Here is an 8,922-nt window from a genome sequence, read left to right on the forward strand (position 1 = left end):
GTGTTTTCTTCAGGCTGATTATTAATCCAAAGCCTTGGCAGGCCTTACTAAAACCTTGGCAGGCCTTACTAAAACGATTCACGTGTTGTTGGAGGTCTTCAGCAGAGTGGGCAACAACAGCTGCATCATCGGCGAAGAGGAAGTCCTGCATGCATTTCAGCTGGACTTTGGTCTTTGCTCTCAATTTAGAGAGATTAAAGAGCTTTCCATCTGACCTAGTCCGGATGGTGGTTTACAACAAATAACAAAAAGCAATAGAGTAACAAAAAAGCAAACAGCAACATTAATACAGAAGTGTGAAAACTTACCCTCACTTTATGATTATAGGTCAGTTCCAATTTGACAGCATATAACAACAAAGTTTTGTGTGCCTTATGTCCTGCCAAGTCACTTCTAATTTATGGTGACCCTAATAGGCTTTTCAGGGTACATAGGATATGTAAGAAGCAGTTTTACTGTTGCCTCTTATGTGTGAGTTTTCATGGCCAAGTGGGGATATGAACCCAGGTCTCTTGGATCCTGGCCTGACACACCTGTAACCCCTTCTTCTGCCCTTTCGCTTAGAGGTAGAGCATAAGATCAAAGGGTTATTTCAGCCAATCCTAGTTACGATTAGGTAACTAGTATCCTATCTGTTTCTCTTATAACATACTATGTAATCATGCCAAGTAAATGAAAGAGCTCTCAGGTCGTTGCCTGTAGGCTCCGCTGGCTTGGACATCCACTGTCTACGCCTTTCTTCTCTCTCTAAGGCAATTAGCTTTGTTTCGTGATCAACCACAATTTTGTACTAACTTGGCTTACTTACTTGGTCTCTGTTTATGCTATATTTATTGAATTTAGAAAGTTTAAATGGTTTGAAAAATTATTTTGTAGTTTTAATATTGATACATGTTTAATTGTTTTTAATATAATTTTGCATGGTGTCACAGAACCCTCTTGCCAGACTCCTCATTATAACCAATCTGCCAGACTGCCTGCCACTTTTTTTTTTTTTTTTTTTGAGTGGGAGTCCCCAGAGAGAGCAGGCATAGGGAAAACTATGAGTAATGTCTGGGATCCTTTCATCTCCCCAACACGCCTACAATCTGCAAGGCATTGTATATTCCAAGCGCTCAATACACAAAATTACAATAGGCTCGCATAAAAATCAATATTAGCAATTTCAGTAGCTTGACTGAAGTGAAGGTCTAGAAAGTTAATACCACTCCTCCCTTCTCAGTCACCTTTCAGACACTGGCTTGAAAGGATTTGTATATTATTTTAAAAAGGGAAAGTGGGGAGGGTGAGAAAGGTCAATTTTTAAAAAGGGGAATTACTGTATTTTTCCGTGTATATGATGACCCCTACTTTTCCAACCCCAAATAAGAAAATTTGATTGCTGCTTTCCCCTTCCACTTCCTAAGTCCCATGAAAGCAGGATCAAAGGGCTGCGGAAATGGAGGGGGAAAGCAGCCATGAAAGGGCTGCAGGATCACAGCCCTTTGATCCTGCAGCCCTTTCATGGCTGCTTTACCCACTTCCTAAACCCCATGGGCTGCACGATCAAACAGCTGCAATACCTAGGAAGTAGGTAAAGCAGCCATGAAAGGGCTGCAGGATCAAAGGGCTGTGATCCTGCTGCGCTTTGATGTCTTCTCCTTTACTTCTTTGTATAAGACGACCCTCAATCTTTACTCTAATTATTTTTGGAAAAATTATTCCCTTATACACAGAAAAATATGGTAGTTCCATAGACAAAAGCAAATTGTTGTTTCAGGATTACAGCATACAAAAGAGAAACATACCAGAAAATAATAAAGACTAATTCACCCTATCTATATCACTTAAGTAGAATGATACAGTAAATATGTGGAGTCGCTCCCTGTGTTCTCTGGCACAACATCATACACAGCATGTCTCCTCACAAGTAACACTATTACCAGTATATGAAGCACAACCTTCCTAAAGCTATGGTAAGCTTCAAAAGACTAAAATTCTCAATTCCTTTTTATAGGCAGAGAAGAGAAAACATATGGTACAGCTACTACGTTTCTGCACTTGTGACTGTGCTTATTTATTTATCTGCTTTTTCCATGTTACATTGTAGGCACAGCCCTGTTTTGGCAGTAAGATAAAGTGCCATCCTGATAACAAGTACCTTATTTTTAGTTCAGCTTCTTTAGCTGGAAGCAGCTATTGTATTTTAATTATGGGCCCTGCAGAATTATCCAAGCTGACGTTCATGAATTACTCTAACATATAGCTGTCATTTTAAGAAAAAGTTAATCTTGTGACATGGATTAATTTTGTCAAGAAAGTTTTGCTCTCTGTTCCCTAAGTTGTTTGTGTGGTATATTTTTATTCATTTTATACTGATTAGTATGTTCTGTCAAGTCAGAACTGACATAGCAGCCCTAATAGAATCATAGAAAAGTGAAGTTGGAAGGGGCCTACAAGGCCATCAAGTCCAACCCCCTGCTCAATGCAGGAATACAATCAAAGCATTATCTGCCAGGTGATTATCCAAGTTTTTCTTGAATGCCTCCAGTGTTGGAGCACTCACCAACTCCCAAGGTAACAGGTTCCACTGTCGCATTGCTTTTACAGTTAGGAAGTTTTTCCTGATATTCAACCAAAATCTGGCTTCCTGTAAATTGACCCCATTGTTGCATGTCCGGCACTCTGGGATGATTGAGAAAAGATTTTGCCTCTCCTCTGTATGACAGCCTTTCAAATATTTGAAAAGTGCTGTCATATCACCCATCAGCCTTCTTTTCTCAAGGCTAAACATGCTCAGTTCTTTCAGCCTTTCCTTGGTTTCCAGCTCCCTGATCATCCTTATTGCCCTCCTCTGAACTTGTTCGAGTTTATTAGCATCCTTCTTGAAGTGTGGTGTCTAGAACTGGACACAATACTCAAGGTGAGGCCTAACCAGTGCTGAGTAGAGGGGGACTAGCACCTCACGGAATTTGGAAACTATACTTCTATTAGTGCAGCCTAAAATGGCATTTGCATCACATTGTTGGCTCATATTTATCTTGTGATCTATGACAATTACAAGATCCTTCTCACTCATTTTGCTGAGCCAAGTGTCCCCCATCTTGTAACTGTGCAATTGGTTTCTTTTTCTGAGGTGCAGGACTTTGCACTACAGCATTCCTTCTGTCTACCAGGGTGGTTACCTGATCAAAAAACGAGATCAAATTAGTTTGGCAGGATTTGTTCTTGAGAAATCCATGTTGGCTTCTAGTTATTACAGCATTGTTTTATAGGTGCTTGCCCAATGACCGCTTTATGATCTGTTCCAGAATTTTGCCTGGGATTGATGTCAGGCTGACTGGCCTATAGTTCCCAGGTTCCTCTCTTTGGGCCTTTTTGAAGATAGGGACAACATTAGCCCTCCTCCAGTCCTCTGGCACCTCCCCCATTTCCTATGATTTCAAGAAAATAATGGATCGTGGTTCTGAGAGTTCTTCAGTCAGTTCCTTCAGTACTCTCAGATGCAGTTCATCTGGCCCTGGAGATTTGAACTTGTTCAAGGTGGTAAGGTATTCAAGAGAGCATGGACAGAGTTCCTACTGCAGTCCTCTGAAGATGTCAGCCACTGAGACTGGCGAAATGTCAGGAAGAACAACCTTCGGAACACGGGCAAAGAGCCCGAAAAACCCACAACAACCATCAGATCCCAGCCGTGAAAGCCTTCGAGAATACAGCGGTAAGGTATTCCTCGACCATTTGTTTATCAATCTCCATCTGCAATCCTAACAGGGTTTTCAAGGTAAATGAGATACCTAAGGAGTAGGTTTTCCAGTTCTACTCCCCCAGTGAGTTTCCATGACTGAATAGATTTGAACCCTGGACTCCAGAGTCCTAGTCCATCACTTTATCCACTACATCACACTGGGAATCTCATTTTATATTATAAATTAACATAATAGTCATTTAATAGGTACCATAAGTCCAATTCTATGATTAGTAACAGTGTGATTTTCCCTATGCAGATAATCAATGCATTGCTACCAGCAGAATTTTTTTAGCTCATGGTAGTTTGGAAATCGCTATAAATACATCAACTCCCTGCTTGCTTCTAAAGGCTATAACTGAGAAATAAACAAAATTTTCATCTGTGTGCCCAATAACACCATCTACTGGTATGATGCTTCACAAGCTATCATGTCTGACCGATTTTTGATTTTCTCTTCTGAGATGCTGTAAAGAGGCATAAATATCAGTGAATGCAAGAGAGTATGTTATCTGCATTGATATAGGTACATGGATTTGCCTGTTGCTGGAGAGGTGTATGAGTGAGATATTTGGCTTACTTGAGCTTATGGGCGAGTGGGACAGAGAAGTAAAGCACATGAGAGCATGAAAATAGCCCCAGCTCAAGAGGAGATCCTACACAGAGACAACAACCTCCCCTTCTTCAGACTTTTCTTTTACATGATTAAAGCGATAATGGGGGGGGGGGGGAGAGCGGGTAGAAGACAAAAACTTTCACAATGACTGAATAAGGCTTCTATTACACTCTGGGAGAATGGTCCATAATAAGAGGGCTCTGTTGGATCCACCTGCATTAAAATGGCAATATGATGCTCCAGCACTTAATTTATTTTCACTTGCTAAATATGTACATCGTTATTTAACTTACTTGGCTGTCTCAGTTTAGGGCTGAATTTCAAATCTTAAAAGGGATTTTGATGCAGAAGAGATGCTCTGCCTCCTGTGCTGTCAATAAAATGCTGCTGCCATAATTACACCACCACTGTTCCAGCAACATCAGATTGTTGAACGATTAATTGGCCCAGTAAAAGCTATGAGTCGATCTATTAATGTTCCTGCTTCTTATTGATTTTGTGGTAGCAGTCTGGATACAAAAACTGTAATAAAAGGTTTTTAAAAAATGTACTGCAAGTGCTACAGCTCCTAAGGAAATATTGCATCAAATAATCAGATCTCCCCTTCTGAGAACAAACAGCGAGGTCTACATTTGAAGGGGGCATTTAGACCTTGCATTCCCCTTCTCAGCTTCTGCAGAAATGGCCATGTCTCACTCTTAAGCATTAGAATTCTAGTGCTAAAGAAGAAGAAAGGAAGTGTGAGTGAATGTTAGAGATGACAAATATCCTCCCCTTCTTCAGAAAACTAGCCAATGAGCTTCTTGGTTCATCTGGTCTTCCCACAAGTCCATATGGGGCTCAGGGGGAGTAAGTGAAGAATTAGTAAAAAATGTCTATAAACCTATAACCAATAGCACTAAATAGATTTAGGATAAACTAGTATATAGTACAGTACAAATGCAAAAATGGTTGATACCTCTATAGACCACTATAAAGGTTGCAGTCCTGTTCTGCTAAAGTTGAGAGTCCATGTGTCTTCTTTTTGGTGCATGGGGGAGGCTATTATTATGGCTATACAGTGTAAGATTGAAACAAAGTCATCAAAATGGCCTTCTAAGGTTCCAAATTAAACAGGGTGGAAGCACTGTACTGTATGCGTGGCCCTCTTGAAAGGCGTTAATATTTCTTTCCAGTCTCAATTCATCAGTCTCAGAGTTTGAAAAGGAGACCTGGTCAAGGATGGCAGGAAGGATGTGGCATGGCATTACAATTCTGTATGACATTCTCGCAGTACTGCTCAGACCATTCCTCTGAAATAACTCGTTGTCTACCTAGATGTTTGAACCAAACACCAGTCACCTCTGTTTATTTTCTTCCTGTATATATGCATTTTCCGTAACTTGTAGAAAATAAAAAGCATATAACATTTCAGAGAGTTGTTAAGCACTATACTTCACTTGTTTCCCCACGCTGAGGGAGAAATGGAGAAATACTGTTCCTATCAGCATAAGCCCAGCTGAGCTTTGGGTACATTGGAGAGTTTGGTGGCAGGGCTCTCTGAGATAAAGGGATGAATTGTCCTCCCCATGGACTTTGAAGAGTTGGTTTGACTAGATAACATTTTCTGGGAGTTATAATAGGCTTTGGTGCTTTACATTTTTACAATGATATGTTAAGCCTAGTATCAAATAAACTGGAGAGAATGCAGTTTCTAGTCTAATTTTTCCTTCTTTTTTCCAGACAAACTGCTTGTTATCTTAATGTAAATATATTTGGCTTTCACTGTTCCATACTAATGCTATTCTAATGTTAAACTATTTCCATATCTGTCTCCACAGGTGGCCACATTTAAGTGAAGTCTAAGGTAATATTTGCATACCATACAGAAAATGTCTCAGGACCCTTAGGGATGAATACTATGATAGCCGTCTAAGCTATTATTCATTTGCTTTTCTCAGGGCACGTTGTGCTAATAAGCTCTGCTTTCATCTTCAGTCCCCTAGATGAAACTGTCAGAAATCTCCATAATAAAATGAACCTTTGCTCTTGGCGCACTTATAATCACTGCTTTATTAGTTCAACTTTATAAAAAGAAGTGGCTGTGCTCAATACAATTGACTCTTTATGCAATCAAATCTTTCCTTATTCTCATCATTCTCAGTAGCATCTGCAAATAGTTCTCTCTTAGTCTGCAGGGAGTCTTATGGTGCAAAAGAGGTCGTGCAAAATATAGATACTGTACATGTATGTTTTTTAGTTAGTGACAAGGGTGAGGGTTTGATTTTGGGCTCCCTACTTGTTTCAAAGAAATCAGGAGATTTTCGTTGTTTCGAAACAGGTGAAATAATTATTGGAGCATTTAATGAGTAACCAGTGTCCCTAACATGATTCCAATGCTTTTCTCCTTCCGACAACGGGACTTGAAGGGGTTTACAACTGTTGCCTAAGAACAGGTTTGTCTCACCGGAATTCCATGGACCCGGCCAGTCTGTAAAGATGTTGTCGGCTATAGTCTGTCCTGTCTCACCTTCCAACAAGGGCATGGTCTCCTCATCCCGGCTGTCATTCCACGTGGGGCATCTTTCTGGAGTAAGGTCCTTCCAGGGTCCTCCTTGTAACCCTTCCTCCTCATCTCGTTTATCCTCCATTCTAATCTTTCTTTCTTTTCTCTCGCTCCTTTTCTTCTCTAAGCCTCCTTCTCCATTCTTTTGCCTCAGTCTGTCCTCAATATGATGGTCTGGGGGGAGTCTCCCTTCTACTATAATCAGCCTCTTATTTGGGCACTCTTAATCTCTCCCAAGCCGCAGTCCATGGGTCTTCCATCCATACCCATTCCCTGCTCTCCCTTCCTTTTTATCTTTGCTGTTCCCGCCTCAAACTCCACCCTCTTCTTCCATTATTTTCCCACCATTTCTTCCTGAGCCTTTTCAATGGTCAGTCTTTGCATCTCCCCTTCTAGCTCATCTGTTCCTGTCCCTTGCTGCTCTGGCTTTTTGGGTGCTGGGACAGTATGAGTCTGTATCTCCTTCTCTTTGGTATGGAGGAGGGACAGCTCTCCGGCACGTGTGATACCCCTCTCGCCTCCTGTCTCACAACAAGACTGTATGTTTTTGATATGCAGAGTAGAAATCAATCAGATGCCCACTCTTAGCCCTTGAGAATTTGAAGATACTCAATATTGGCTTTTTATATATATACTTCCTTGTTATTTGGCAACAATTGCTTCCAAGTGCAAGAAAAAGATTACCCCTTAGTGACATAGGGCAGTATCCTGTGCACATAAGGGCAGGTGCAGAAGTAGCTATTGCAATGTAGGTGGGTCCAATTGTGTGCCTGCTCATGGGACTGGTCCCATGAGCAGCCATGTGGTGCAGAGCATGGCTGGACCTTTTGACATTACAGTACCTACTTCCACAATTATGCTTGTGCATAGAATAGCCAGAATCCTGTTGCCAAACTCCATGAGCATAAAGGCTGATTATATGATCAGCTGCAGAATTTAATCTTCAATTTAAACTTCCCTATAATATCAGAAAATCACCACCACTGGTCCCACCATTGGAATTGGGACTGGTGGCAGTGATTTTTAGATATGAACGGCTCCTCACCCAGCCCATCACTCCCAAAGGCTTCCCCAAATCAAAATAGATCCTTAGGGATCACATAATTAGCCTTTCTGCACACAGATTTGCACAACAGCATTCCATCTAGTCACTTGAAAAGGATACTGCCCTTTGTTTTATCTTTCAACAATGATACATTATGAATTTTAGTGCTGCTAAATAATAATAATCTGTACGTAGCACTGATATATCATTCCCTGAAGACTAGCAGCTGTATTTCATAATTAGGAAGGTACTTTGGGTTAGTAGTTAACACAGCTCTTTCATTCAAGTAGCTTTCCCTGAAGGCAGAACTTAATTTGAGTGAATGCTTTCCAGAGCAAACACCCAGAACTTCGAGACCTACCTCATGTATAATAAGCACAGTGCTGTCTAGAGTATCACTTTATAATGATGGATATACTGACAATATCATCTCAAAATATATGTCTGACAGATAAGCCACTACACTTGTTAAACTCCACAAATCAGTTACTCTACAACTCTTCAGCTAGTGAGTGCAACAAAACTGTCATTCAGATAGTTATTTGATGGTCCCATACATTACTGTGACCCCGAGCCATAGTGTACAAGGTATCAAAATACTATCAGATGGCATAGATGTAAAGCTCTTGTGTTTTTGTCTACAGTAGACTGGATTATCTGATATAGCAAGCAGACACAATCCCATGATTGGAAACCACAGTATTCAACATGACTGTCTCAGTGGTATTAATTGTAATTAAAGCTTTGTCAGCTTGACCATGGTGACTCATCCATAGAAGACTATATAAATGGAAGGGACTGTCTTTGCTGTCTGATGCTGTGCTTATTTTAACTGTTTAAAAAGGACAAATCTAGTCCGTGACACAGGGTTTGTCCAAGTTCAGCTTTGTAAAGTGTATGGACCAGATAAATATGAAAAGGTTTTCAATAAAGAAAAAGCTTTGCATGACAAGCACATAATGGTTTTTAGGGATATAAAATAACCACTTATA

The sequence above is a fragment of the Pogona vitticeps genome, chromosome 4 (genome assembly GCF_051106095.1).
Source record: "Pogona vitticeps strain Pit_001003342236 chromosome 4, PviZW2.1, whole genome shotgun sequence".
Classification (NCBI taxonomy): domain Eukaryota; kingdom Metazoa; phylum Chordata; class Lepidosauria; order Squamata; family Agamidae; genus Pogona; species Pogona vitticeps.